The sequence below is a fragment of the Patiria miniata genome, unplaced genomic scaffold, assembly GCF_015706575.1.
Source record: "Patiria miniata isolate m_02_andy unplaced genomic scaffold, ASM1570657v1 HiC_scaffold_5, whole genome shotgun sequence".
Lineage (NCBI taxonomy): Eukaryota > Metazoa > Echinodermata > Asteroidea > Valvatida > Asterinidae > Patiria > Patiria miniata.
This window is the reverse complement of record NW_024037072.1, coordinates 41,219,332-41,233,946: the sequence shown is the minus strand read 5'-3', so window position 1 is coordinate 41,233,946 and position 14,615 is coordinate 41,219,332. Positions and strand designations below refer to the sequence as shown.

The window sequence follows — 14,615 nt, the reverse complement described above, 5'->3', positions numbered from 1 at the left end:
GCATACTTTTTAAGAGACGTGCATGAAGACACTGTGTATCGGTACAACACTTCTGTGTGTTTTTTTTCTCGGTATAATGGGCAAAGGCAAAATCCAGTACATTTAAGCTACTGTTTCAAAACAACCCCAAATTGACTAGCATGAAGAAGAAAAAAAAACACGATAATTAAATAATCACCCCAAAAATGACAGATGTCGCAAATGAGTGAATCGGGTTAATTTTAAGCGAGACTTAATCATAGACGGAAATGGTTTATGTTAATCTGTTGGGGAAAAACAGCTTATTTCTCGAGGAACTGTTCACTAGAAATGTCCCTTAAACTTTGGATCACTATAGCGGTGCACCCCAGTATGCAAACATTCCCATGGACACCAGTGTTAAATCCCCATACTTCAAAATTATTTTATAAAAATATTCAGAACTCTCACAGGTATTCAGGCTGCACAGGGGAAAAAAAACATGATGATCAACATGTCATCTTTCATTTTCTTTTCAATTTTTGGTGGGTTGACTATTGACTTTTTGGAGAAATTCTCGCCCAAAGAAGACGACCTCTAAAACCAATGATGCTCCCAACACTGGAGAAGTAGCCATTTTGAAAACGATCCCTCCACAGCATGGCTAAATAACGCCAATTTCGGACCCAAATGCATCTAAAATGCTCAGAATTGGAAGCCCCAAGTCCAGGCCAGAGGTTCAGTGCCACACGTCTTCAATTCCCCAATTCCATGGCTCTCAGAACTCTCTAATATAGAATAATTTGAGTGTATAACTTTTATTTATCAGCTCGGCGGACGGATTTTTGGCCTATGCACTGGGGTGTACCCCAGCACTATTCTGGTTCTGTGTTTGCCGGGGTGTGTAGTCGAATGTAGGATCGCATTGTACCGCATTGATTGAGTTTATCGCCGTGTGAATCAAACGTTCCATGAATGGGTGTTACGCTTGTTGATTTCGGGACTGCCAACATCCCAGAGATCCGGGTTCAGATGGAACTGGGCAAAATGAAAGGGAAAAAAGTTATTCAGAAACTTTTGTATTTAATCAGTCATGAGGGGTATAAGATCACAATTTGGGGGGAAGCCGTATGCGGTATGTGTGACCCTTATAATGTCACATACACCATTTATGCTTCGAAATATTAAGATAAATAAGTTTCTTCAGTTCGTAATTTAACGCCCAATTATGTGCATCCAAATGTGCGGGTCACCAGGAACCAAACCAAGTTTTTTTTTTTTTTTAATAATTATCACGAAATGAAGTTGGTTGATATTGACTGTAGTAAGCCTATAGGCCTACCTACTGTCCGCGTCGGATTTGAACCGGTCATCTCGCCCTGCAGTCACGTAGGCCTATAATTAAAACGTTTGAACTTGTAAACAGAAGGTCGTGGGTTCGAGTCCCACCGATCTAGCGTGAAGCTTTAAGCTCTGGCAAGAGCTTCTGCACGGTTGTCGGTCTGTCTGTCTGTCTGTCTGCCTGTCCCCGAAAATTGACCAAAAGTATGGTGTTCCATATGTGCCATCGGCGTCGCATTTTTCGGCGTCGCATTATTAAGCTCTGGCAGGGATCATTTTGATCGTTTTCATGCAAGACTTCTTGCAACACGGCCAGTGCTTCTCTTTCTTTTAGTTGAAAGACTAGCAAGCTACGGTTAATTTAAAGGGTTTTTCTCAGTAGCTTAATTGTAACTAACGCAGTACGTACCCGAGAGAGACTGTGTTTTTGCCGGTGCAAGTGCAAAGCGATTTTTTTCTTTTAAAATGGTGATCCCTTTCAAGCAGTTAATAATACCATCTTTGCCCGAGGCAAAACAAATGCATCTCATGTTATTCATCTGTTCTTGGACATGCATCCTAGGCCTAATTGAAGACACGAAGCTCCGTCTGCCGCAAATGGCGTCGCGGTGCTGATTTTAATTCTGCTATGGATACTCGGCAGGGTGACCGTAAGGTCATGGCCAAATTCTGTTAAATGCACTTCAAAAATCTGTCAGATTTATCAAAAATCTGCCAAATTCCCATGAACTCCTCGAAATACACTATAAACACTTAAAATCACATGCAGATGTTGTAATATTGCCTTAATTAAGGTTCAAATTACATTATAAACAATCTATAGTCATATAAAGGTGTTATGAAATTGCGTAAATTTCAGTCAAAACGAGGTTACGTGGCGACGAAATCCGATTCCCAGTGAACCTCAGCACATAGACAAGGCAACCTGTCCTATTTTGCAAGGGTTTGTTTGAAAAGATTGAAGCTTTTTAAAAACAAATCTACCTTGTTTTTCAAATTTGCTATGGTTTTCTGTCAAATGACCATTTTTGCAGAATTCTGCCAGAAATCTGCCAAAAAAATCCATTCTGTCAAATTTTCTGTCAAACTCGTTTTTTTAACAAACAATCTGTCAAAGTTAGCCGAAAATCGGCTAAAACGGTCACTATGGTACTCGGAGGAAATCATGTCTCGTGTCTGGAGCCGTTTGCTGATGTCAAATTACATCTTTCCCGTGAGATGGGAATAATACATGATAGTTTGGTTCGAATATCCAATATCCAATTCTATGAATTTGGTATGAAAACAATGGGACTGCTTTATCTGGGAAAGTGTTTGGGTTTCCGTCCGTGGACATTTTTGTCACATAAAGCGTAACTCAGTTTTAGACTATACGTGTTAAGCAGTTTAAAATTATCATTACATAGTTTAGCATACTTCACCACTTGTTCCACAAGTAAATACATCTTAGTTTAACTTCAACGTCTTATCTTTTTCTGATCACTCGCTTTCCTGTCTTCACTCACAGAGTAAGCATTCTTAAGAAAGACGAGTGCCTGTCTTGTTCCCATCATTTGGCTCACATGGTGCCTCCTCGGATCCTATGCACACAAGGATCTTAAGATTCTATGGCTGTAGGCAAAAATGCCGAGAGTAAGACAAGCCAACTCGAGTTTATACATTACAGGAAATCAAATTTGCCATTATCTCGGAAGCTGAAACAAAGCTCTTCAAAAATCCTCCTTTCCGCCTGTTTCCGGGAAATGAAAGCACTGTCCACAGTCTTAGCGGCGACTATATTTGTCCGCGATGAAAAGACAAGATCTCTCGAGGGGGTATACTGCTCTATGGAATGGCTTCGTGTCCGGGTAAAGCACCGGCGCTTTTTCGAACATTTCCCCGATCGAACCCGGCATTGTTAGTCTGGTTTCCGGATGTTTGCACGTCGAGTTGAATGTCTCCACGCAGTCGAGAATGATGCATCTGCTTCCAAGGCTGTCACGGTCATGTTACTGGATTTTTCTAGGATTAACTTCAACAGCTTGCAGGTGTAAGTGTTTTCTGCCTTGCTTCTATTGATGAACATTCGGATCTGGCTTTTTTAACGTATAGGAAATAATTATGTGTAACCCCTATACATCATTTTTTGACGCACCACCTTTTAAAGATGCATGGCCCGTGCTCTTCCAGAAAATGATTTATTTTCTCCTAACGACTTTTCATTTTCTATGCTTTGTTTTAACGCGAAAAAACAACTACTTTATTTCGATACTGGGCGTCTGCAACCCTCTGAAAAGGGTTTCATTTTGTGCACAAATGAACCCGCCCAGCGAGAGCTAAATTATTGTCTGGCAGCCAATAATTCGATTTTTTTTTATGAGGAAAATACTTCAATTACTAAACGCCAGTGGATTTTTCCGTTTAATATCTCATTCAAAAGTGCATAACTTGTATAATGCTAGGAAAATAGCACTTTGAATAAACAAATCTATTTGTCGAGTTGAAACTCGAAAATAGGACGGGGAACGCATCTTTTAAATAAGCACGGAAGACGTGTGAGACTATTACTATATCGTTGTTGTCATTCGCGTACGTGTGCTGTGTTCGTATATCGTTTCTACCGATACCTAATAACAGCACACCGAAGGTTCTCATTATGGCATGAGTTTCAATCGTCCTTCCTAGCAGTTTGTATGTGTAACGACTTCCTGGCAAGGAAAGAACAGTACGCCAAAATTGGTCATTATAAAGCAGGATTGACATAAGTACCTAAAGTACCGTCCATGCAGGCAAGTTGTTCAAGTCATTTGCGTTAACTCAGTTTTAAGAGAATCATTGGTATTAATAATGGGGAAAGTTCAATCAAGAGTTATGGTAAGCCATGCAAACAGCCATTTTGAAATATGGCTGACAAAGGGGAGTTCGCTATTTGGTTTTGGTTAATACCTCCCCCGCAAGAAAAAAAATACCTCAACCCAATAGACGAATCCCAAATTAGCACTGAAACCTCTGAAGGCTCTCAGAGCTAAGCCATTGTATGAATTGAGGACCTTTTCATTGTTTAATCCTCTCAACAAACGACAGCACTGGGGGCCTCGGTTTCAGTGCCAATTTGAATTTCCTGTATAGCGCCCTCCTATTGCAAGTGTCCACCATAATATCCAAAGAAGGCTTATGGGTGCAGACCAGTAAATCGACTCCCATAGACCTCAGTGATAATTACGCGCATGAACCTCAAGTTCATGGCCCTCAAAATGCTCTAATAGCAAAAAGCAATTGAGGGCATACAAATCGTGATTTGACCGGCGTAGGCAATTAACTTGGACCAGGAGACCTAACTATGGTTGACCCAACTGCAAGCTGATATCTCAACTGTCTACCCGGCGACAAACGCATTTACGAAAGAAGAAGACATTGTAATTTGTATAGGCCAAAAAAAGTCTACGGTTTCTGGTATGCGCGCGCGTCGCCTTAGCCATGCGCGTCGGCAAATTAAAAAAGGTGTTTTTTTTCAACGTAAAGTGATGTCTCAAAACCGCCAAACTCATTGGTTTGACTGAAATCCTGCTGCTGCACAATTTTAACGTGTTTTAGATGGCGGTTACGATCGAGCTTTATGTGGCCTCTCTGGGCTCCCATATATTTTGCACTAAATTTAGTCGGGCATCATTTGCAGACGGTGTTGTAATTTTGTAATTGTGCGTCTGGAAGCCAGACTGAGAGAGCGATGGTCGTGTATCTGGAACCTGTCAACGCTTTTTAATCAGCGCAATGTGTAAGGGAGCACACTAATGAGCAGCCTGTCAGCTCATGCACGAACAGCATTATGTCGATGTCGCGACGTTACCGTTTTCTCTGATTTTTGTCTTGACTATCCAAATTTCCCGAAGAATGTTGTTGTCGGTCGAGATAGATAGTAAGTGGGTGCAGAATTCTCAAACCTTACGGCCGTACTGAGGTCACCTCAGGCCTCCACCCTGAAGGACAATTTTGAGAGATTTAAGGGGATCGAAGCGTCATCTGCAACATCAGCCGACATATGAAGAAAAAAAAAGGAGGGGAAAAAAAGCCGCGTCGCCGCACCACTTTTGGGGCAAGCTCCATACACGAAACCGGAGATTTTTTTTGCCATAGCAATTCCCACGTTAATTTTAGACCATTTGATATGGATAATGGTCATGAAGGTTAAATTTAGAAGACTTTGTGTTAATTTTTAGTGTAAACTTTGATGTTCTAAAGTAAATTAAGTGGGTATAAGTTGAGATAGAGCGACACAAAGTATGGTTATGTGACTGAGGACATAATTCACAATAGACTAACATTTATGTTTTTGGAGATCAAATCAGTCAACTTAATTATCAGTTTATATTAATCGTGTGATGTATGTGCAGGTACATTTTAACATAATTATTAGACACTTGTTTTATTTTTTGGTTTTATGTTAATTGCTGATTGCAGATTCTTGAGCCACACTTGTCACACACATTTTGCTACTCAACTCAATTACTTGGTACAATACAAGGGCAGAGAGTTTACAACATGCCTTCATTGGGATTTTTTTTAAGGCACCTGTCACATAGATGCGCAAAATGATCGCAACGTGCATGGGCCGTCCCCAGTAGCACAATCGGTTAGCGCGTTGTACTTATAGACAGTGACCACACGCGTTGCTGTATAGAGAGATGCAAAGGTTGTGAGTTCGAGCCTCACCTGGGGAATCGTCTGACATTTTTTTTTTAATTTTCTGGTTTATTTATTTATTAATTGATGTAGTTATTTTCATATATTTTTCCATTACTATTTTTGTAATTTCCACGACCCATGGGATGTCTCCATGGGATGTCGTGAGGACGTTGGACACTTGCATTCAGTAGCAATATTTGAGGGTTTTTGTATTTTATTTTACTTACAAAAATCGACAAAGGTCTACGCACGCATGCGAATTCCTGTGGTTTATTTACTTTAATTCTTCTTCCTTTTTTAAAATAAATTTGCGATGGGAGTGGTTATACGAATTGAGAGATTCGGAGCCACCGCGTAGCTTCAAATGTGTGCACAACGCGCAGCTTTCCGGATTTTTAAACATGAAAATCAGCGAAAATTGTTTGGATTCTGGATGCTCTGTGGTGCGATCTCGCCGATCTGAGACAATTTCTGATAGCTTTAACCAATTTTTTTTTGAGGAAAAGATGGTGGTGTACGCAGTGCCTGCCTTTATTGCGACGTCACTTAAACAAAATTGGTTTCGTTTTTCTTGGGGGGGGGAGGTGGGCCCCGTTAGCACCTCCCCCCCCCCCCCGGAACAGCCCTTGGTGACTTCTAATTTCTCTGAACTCTCATTTGATATTTGATGAATTTGTTTACTGGATTCTCCTGGTTCAACCCTTTTAAGTTCTCATTGGACAAAATGTTGATTTCTAATTTCTCCGAGCTCTCATTGGATGAATTGGTTTACCCAATACCCCAGGGTAAACCTTTTAAAGTTCTCATTGGACGATTTTTTGGCTTCAGATTTCTCTGAGCTCTTATTGGATGAATTGGTTTACCTGATACCCCGGGGTTAACCTTTTAAAGCTCTCATTGGATGCATTTTTGAATTATTATTTCTCTGAGCTTTCATTGTATGAATTGGTTTACCCGATACCCCGGGTTCAACCTTATTAAGCTCGCATTCGACGAGTTTTTGACTTCGAATTTCTCTGAGCTCTTATTGGATGAATTGGTTTACCTGATACCCCGGGTTTAACCTTTTAAAGCTCTCATTGGATGAATTTTCGACTTCTAATTTTTCTGAGCTTTCATGGGATGAATTGGTTTACCCGATACCCCGGGTTCAACCTTTTAAAGCTCTCTTTGGATGAATTTTTGACTTCTAATTTCTCTGAGCTCTCATTGGATGAATTGGTTTACCCGATACCCCGGGTTCAACCTTTTTGGTATACCAGCCCCATCTTTACTTGGAGCATGCATTTTCTCGTGACATCGGTGCGTTTCCGGGTAATTGCAAATGTTCCTGCGTGCATTTGATGAAAATTTAATATCAGGAATGTATTACAGACGTGTTTTCCACTTCATTATGAGAAATTGACGATATTGCCCGAAGTATTACATCATCGTCACCCCCTTGTTGTCTGCCTGCAACATCGCTTGATATTTCTTGCTTGTGTTGTGACCTTTCCAGGTGAAGCTACAATCGTTAAAATCCCGGTCATATCCGTTCACGTACGTACGCAACGTCGCTCGTCAGTGAATAAATGATGGTCACGTTATTGTGCTACGGATCAGGCTGTGACATACAAGAAACTAGACCGGCCGCGTACGTGTTGCACACGGCTAGCGCGCAGCTTGCATCGATTGCGATTGACATACGTCACCGATGTGACGTCACGCTAACCGAGAGGCAGGGAAGTAGGAAGGTAGGAGAGACCACCTGTAGGACTATGATGTGTGGGAGGAATAGAAGACATGACAGGAAATAACATCAATGAAGAACAGTATGTAGTCTCGGGCCGTCCCTTTACCGCTGTCTCAATGAATTAGGACTAATAATCTGTGTGCGACCGAAAGAGGGCGCTCACTCTCCCAACTCTAGGAATAATAGACCAACATCATGTTGTGGCCGTCTTGATATTGCCCATTCAAATCAACGTTACCAAAGCGAGGCTGGAAGGAAAATAGTCCGGTTCTTTTTGCACAAAAACCCATTATCTTTCAGTACTGTTTTTGGATACAGGGAACATGACTGAAATGGTGGCAGCATGATAAAGGTCTTATAGAATTAGCGTCTGTGCGTAAACTGAATGAATCAAATCGATGCGATTCCATCCGCAAGTATACATGGCAACCGACAAAACGCCCAAAGTTGACCTTATGACCTCCAAAATGGCGGCAACAGTCAGTTGGAAAGTTGTTAAACGTCACGTGTACACCGTCTTAACAGTGTTGTTTAAAGGGAATGTACATCATTGGCTTGTGCCGTAATTTTCAGAGAAATAAACTATTTGAGGGGTTAATATAATAGATCAAATATTGTTACACTGACATGTTTGAAGTTTTGTGTTCGAAAATACTGGAAAAACCAAGAAAAACAAAAAACGTTCAAGTAGTCTGGTTCCCCGACTCCACTAAAGATGAAATGGATCAATTATAGATGCCGGAAAATTGTAAGGTAAGGGAACTATAGTCTAGCTGGCCTGCACCCGTTCATGAACATGTAACCAATAGCAAACACAATTTGGACTGAAAAAAATGGTAAATTTGGAGCAGTAGTTGAAAAATAGTTAGGTTTTTCCAACGGTGGTCGGCCGATGCTTTAGACTGTCATTTCCTAGTAAGGTATTTCGTAAAAATTTGTTAGCTTTGTTTTTCGATGTTTGCAAATGTTGTATAATAATATTCTCTTAAACAAATGTTAAGAAGTGTATTCACCTCTCGTACACACGTATAATTGGATACATTGGCCTTTTGAATGAGTCGATGGTCCGCAATGAGGAGCAATATCATTCCGCTTCAGATGAAAACCCATTTTCAAGGCATTAGCATTTAGTCATACATTATTTAGTCAGAGCGCATTATATACGCGGTATTGTTACAATTTTCTAAAAAAAATACAACAATTTACAAATTATTGATGATGATTGTCAAGTTTATCGGGTCATTTGCCATTGTTGAAAGCCAAATGATGAACTGATGGTACCAGAGCAGGCACTTAACATTTTGCCGACGTTTGTCAAAAGTCAGGTGCACAGAAGACAGACTGGGGAAGCACTTCAAATTAGAGTAACAATTACATGTATTTGTTTTTTTTTTAAAGGGGGGGGGAGACGTATTCTCACCTTCTTTTCGAAATAGAATGATAGACTAGCCAATAAACCTTTTCGATGTTCACATCGCATCATGGGTATTGATGACAAGTTCAACAAGCAATGTAATTCATGCACAAACCTATGGGGGCAGTGAACCAGTCAAACTGTAATTTATTGTTTTCTCAAGTGTTTTTTCATAAAATAAACTGATCCTCACTTCAACTATTATTTCATAGAATATACAAAATATAATTTGGAAATAAAATTCCGATTTCAACTTTAGAAATTAAAAAAGGAATAAACCTTTATTTTGTTTTCAACTTTAGAAATTAAAGAAGGAATAAACCTTTATTTTGTTTTCAAGGTGCCAGTCATCAGGTCCAGAGGAACGGTTGTGATTGGCCAGTGTTGGAGGTGTGCGTTTGAAATCTTGATTCTGATTAGCCAATATTGGCAGGGTCATTGTGTGCATATTCATTAGTAATGAAACTGGTATCTAAAAAAGGGTTCCCCAAAACCCTTTCTTCATTGTGATAAGCTTTAAAAACGATTTTGAAATAATAAAATTTCTAATTATTAATGCCACAATGTGTGAAAAGTTTATCAGTTTTTTTCTTGATGCATAATGAGGAGGAAACAAATGACAGCTGTAACTGGTTCATAGCCCCATAGGTTGTGCACAAATTGCCTGGTTTTCTTGTCATCCATACCCAAGATGCATTGTGAGTGTCGCGAAAGGTTTACTAGAATTGATGCTGATACAAAAGACGTATACAACTCAGAATACAGGCCGAGTCAAAAAACGAAACCCACATGTTGGGACTATTGTTTTATTGAGGTTCTGCACGTAGCACTTTCAAAATCTAGGATATAAAACACCAATTCATACGCTTTCTTTTAGTACAAGAATCATTCAAATCACTTATGTACTTTTCAAGTTATGGAATTTTAAACACAACCACCGTTTTAAGGTTCTGTCCACGGATCACAACAAAGTTCAGTGTTATTTCAGCAAAACGAAAAAAAATCACATAGGGATGTGTGTGAATCGTTTTCGGTTTGGTGAAAGAACGCACACCTTTTTGGTGATCCGTGGACAGAACCTTAAAAACGGTGGTTGTGTTTAAAATTCTGTAACTTGAAAAGTACATGAGTGATTTGAATGATTCTTGTCCTAATTAAAAACTTATGAATTGGGCTTTTATATCCTAGATTTTGAAAATGCTACATGCAGAACTTCACTAAAACAATGGTCGCAACATTTAGGTTTCGGGTTTTTTTTACTCACCCTGTATGTTACTGATTATGCTATATTGTGTGGTTATATCATCAGACTCACATTACGTAGGGTCACTTTGATGGGAACCGCACTCTGATGGCGTAGCCGATGAAGAAAAGCACCGACAAACTCCTTCATGCACCTGTGAGCCAGATCTTGTCACGATTAAATTGAAAGCTTTTGATCAATCCATTGATTATATGTCCTATATTCTTTGCATTCATGGTGAGGTGGGTCTCAGTAAATTTTGTGAAAAATACTTTAGAAAACAATCATTTAAAATTCATTGGGAGAACAAATCCATTAAAGGGTTTTATTTTGTATCAATAAGGCCGAGTTGCGAAACTCCGGCTTCATATTTGGTTCGTCTCGCTAAGATTCAAAAGAATTCTGCTATGTTCAAACCCAATTAAATACACTGACCGTTTGCCTTGAGTGACATGATTGAGTGTCTTTAAAGATAATACCCCGTGATCTTCAAAAAGGATTTGTTCTCCTAACAAATTTTCAATTTGTAGGTTTTGTTTCAACGAAAAAAACCTACTTTATGCTGATTTTCTGACAGCCAGTAATTCGATATTTTTGAAGAAATAATTCAATAACTAAACATCGACGGTAGAATTTCTTCGTTCGATGTCTCATGCAAAAGTGAATAAGTTTAATATTTCTATAGAGAACAGCAATTAAAAAAAATATTAATATTTTTTTTCGAGGTGAAACTCGAAAATAGCACCGGGAATACATTTTTAAAAAGCAGAAATTGTCTAATATCGAACTGCAGTCTGTCGAGTTAGGTGATGAAGATCGGGAGCCTGACCTGAAGCCGAACGGTGACGTATGACAAAGCCAGGATTTCGTAAGCCTTTAAATCTCTGTCAGGCCTCGAGTGAGCCTATAAATAGGCTGGTGCCAAAGAAGCAGTGCTGTGACACGGACTTGTCACCTGGGGACATGAGGCTGCAATGGCTGCAGCGTGATAATTAAGGGCCAGTGCTCAATCTCTGATGCTTGGTATAGTATAACGTTACCTCAGAATGATCCCCGGCAAAGGAAATGGACAATTTGTCCGGCATTCAGATTCCGCATCCCTATCAATTGATTCTGGCCAGCACCTGCACACACTGTTGAGTTTTTTTATAGCTCCGTGTTCACACCAACTGTAACTCGGAAATTGACCTGTCAACAAGCCTGTGCCAAACCAGGTTCGGACAAAATGACCGAATGACATAATACACTCATTTTGTGTTCAAGTACGACCGTGTTCGTACTTGGCCCAATTACCGATGGCTCAATTCCTTTTCGCATACATGATGTCACGAGCTCAGCATTTTACCATTCAACAATCTGTCCTTTCTATGGTCAACTCAAGAGAGGCTCTTTATTGTTTAGCCCAAGCAGCCTTAATCAAGAAGGCAACTCTTTCTAACAGACACTCTACTCACATCGTTGTAACAAAATTATTTATTAGCCTTTCAGATTTAATTTAAACTGAATGGCTTCATTAGTGATAAACCTGCTCTTAGTGCCCTGTAAACATAAAATAATTAAATACGTACAAATATTCCAGGCCGGATACAGAACACAATTTTTGGGGGTCCATTTTTTTTTTGTTCCCCGAAAAAGTTGGTCTAAAAATATTTCGCCCAAAATGTATTATGAAACGCAAGCACACTAGAACTCTTCATGGCATTGGTACATGATGGCGCAATTTTTAAGCTGTACGCAGTGGCTACCTTTTTTTTGCGACGTCACTGAAAGTGTTCGTTTTGGGGGACCATGGCCCCGTTGCCCCCCCCCCCACCCCCGATCCACTGTTGAATGTATTTAAGAACTGTGAACAATTATACGAATCAGCGATATCTTCTGTCAATATTGTGAAAGCGGTTACATAAAACAAAGTTGTCCACGGATATTTTTTCTGAACATGTCACAGCAGCCTGGGTTCACAATGTGCGACATGCACATGGACCCTTTACATCACGGCAGCCATGCGGGAGACATTTTGGTTGTTTTCGTCCAGCTCATCCAACAAATTAATATCCACAACCAAGATGGCCGCCAAACGGTCTGTAAAATCATTGGTCCCAATCCCTTAAATTGTTGGTGTTCATGTTTCATATTTAAATGCAAACTATGTATTATTTTTACAGAAACATAATTTTCTTCACATCTTAACGATATACCAACACAACTTGATAATGTTTCCCCATAAAATAAAATGATCAAGGGATTTGTTAGGAATGCTGTTTATTGTGTAATGGTGGTGTACTGACGTTTTCTTCATCAATCTCGATCAGGTGATTTCATTGTTTCTGTCCACTTTAAAAAAAACAATGTTCATGAAGCGATACTGTATCTGAAGCCAGCGGTTGGTGAGGTATATTAATGTTGCAAGGTACCCATCTGCGACTAAGATTTTCTGCCAGAATAGTTTAATTAACATAATGAATATTGGTTACGCTTAGGCTACGCGCTGCGTCGCGAAGTGGTTCCATAACTCGGGCCTCGTTTATTATGAGTTTACATAACACAATGTAACAGATGCTCCCCTTGTCACCATAGCAACGCGACCTTCAGATGAGGCCCGCCAGCTCTTCGAATAATTATAATAACGGCATGCTAATTAACCGATAATTATTAAATGCAGAGTGACCGCCGCTCACATTTCTGCATGCCTCATTGCTCCATCAATATTGGCTCTGAAAGAAAAAATAAGAAGCTTCAATGTGGCCCAGATATTAATGGTCGTTGCCTTGAAGTAGTTAGGTAGCTAATGGCTTGACTAGCAACACGCTGGTCGCGCGTTACTTTATGCCCTCGGTATAGCCGTTCAAGGCAAGTATACAAAGACGATATGAGTTCAACCCAGAAGATATTAAAAACCAACCTGTTTATGATTTGTTGTTGACATAAAATATACACCAAAATGTAATTTCGGTACAGTTGACCGCCAAAATAGGAAATACATGATCAATCTGAAGGTAAGACCAGGGAAATCAGAAGGATTTACTCGTCCAAAGTCGAGTAATTTGAATCTAAGAAAGAGGGAATGTTTGACGGGAACAACCGCCTAAGCTTTTATATATTTGAAGGAAAAAATATAATTCTGATGATGTGCATTCTTAATTACAATGTTAAAAGGGAAATTCGAAGCCCAAGAAACAGTGAGGAACGACAGAACGAGAAAGGACGATGTGTATTTTTGTAAAGTAAATTATGTGGAGGGAAGGCAGCCTTATATCACAGAGTAATTGGAAACTTCTCTGAAAATGTTTGAATCATCAAATTATGACCAGCCGAATTAACGGAATTAAAGCATTAATCCTACATCATCTTGAGTCAGACAATTAGTTGAAATTGGTGCTTTCTGATGGCAGCTGTATACTCTTCAAATCGCCTATACCGGTGGTGCCGTAAATCCGTGTTGGCGAGATGAGGGGATATATCCTCCCCATCCCCCCACCTACCGTCACTACCGTCACCGCAACAACAAAATTCTGTCATGAAACAAAAAATCATAATATCAGAGCTTTGTCGCCTAAAAAAATCAAGGCTGTCGTTTCAGGCTCTTGTATGCTGCTCATAGAGTATAGCTCTAGTATGCTGTTACTGTTGGGTCAGCGATGGGGGCGCTATAACGTACAAGTGCACAAGAGGCAACCCGGTCGCGTAATTTTTATTCCTAGGAGGGTTAGGGGCAATGTCATGAATAATTCATGTTTATCCATGAGAACGGACAATGACATCAACAGCATTGTTGTTAGTTACTCAACTAGTTACAATACATTAAAGCATTTTAAAGAACGGTTGTCGTCGAGCTACCACACATTAGCCTAGTGGATAGCGAGATGAGCTTATGGATACAAAGATCCCTGGTTCAAATCCACGTCGTCGCTGCTCATTTTCATCAGCTATTTTTCTTCTCCAAATTTATCACTGAGATAATTTTAAATTAAGGGGAAAAAATAACGAGAACCAAAGTCTTGCAATGATTCAAAGGAAAAGCTGAATTACTCATGACATTGCCCCTAACCCTCCTAGGAAAAAAAAATTACGCAACCTGGTCTCCTCCTTATTTTGTGTACATATCACAATCGACACAATATTGTGTACATATTTCATTTAAATATACTGCCCTCTCTCGTGAATCCGGAACTAGTTCTTACATTTTATATTCCATGGCGGTCAGCGTTGTTTCGCTATAGTGTGCTGCGTTAGGTCGCTGGTTGAATGCTGGAGGTTGCTGGTTCGAA

At 39.8% G+C, this 14,615-nt stretch overlaps 1 non-coding gene across 1 annotated transcript; it reads left to right on the top strand.

The window, feature by feature from the left end:
* Positions 1–5,890: 5,890 nt before the first annotated feature.
* Positions 5,891–5,996, top strand: Trnai-uau. The gene is made up of 2 exons: positions 5,891–5,928; positions 5,961–5,996. It is a non-coding gene; the product is annotated as a tRNA-Ile (tRNA).
* The last annotated feature ends 8,619 nt before the right edge of the window (positions 5,997–14,615 follow it).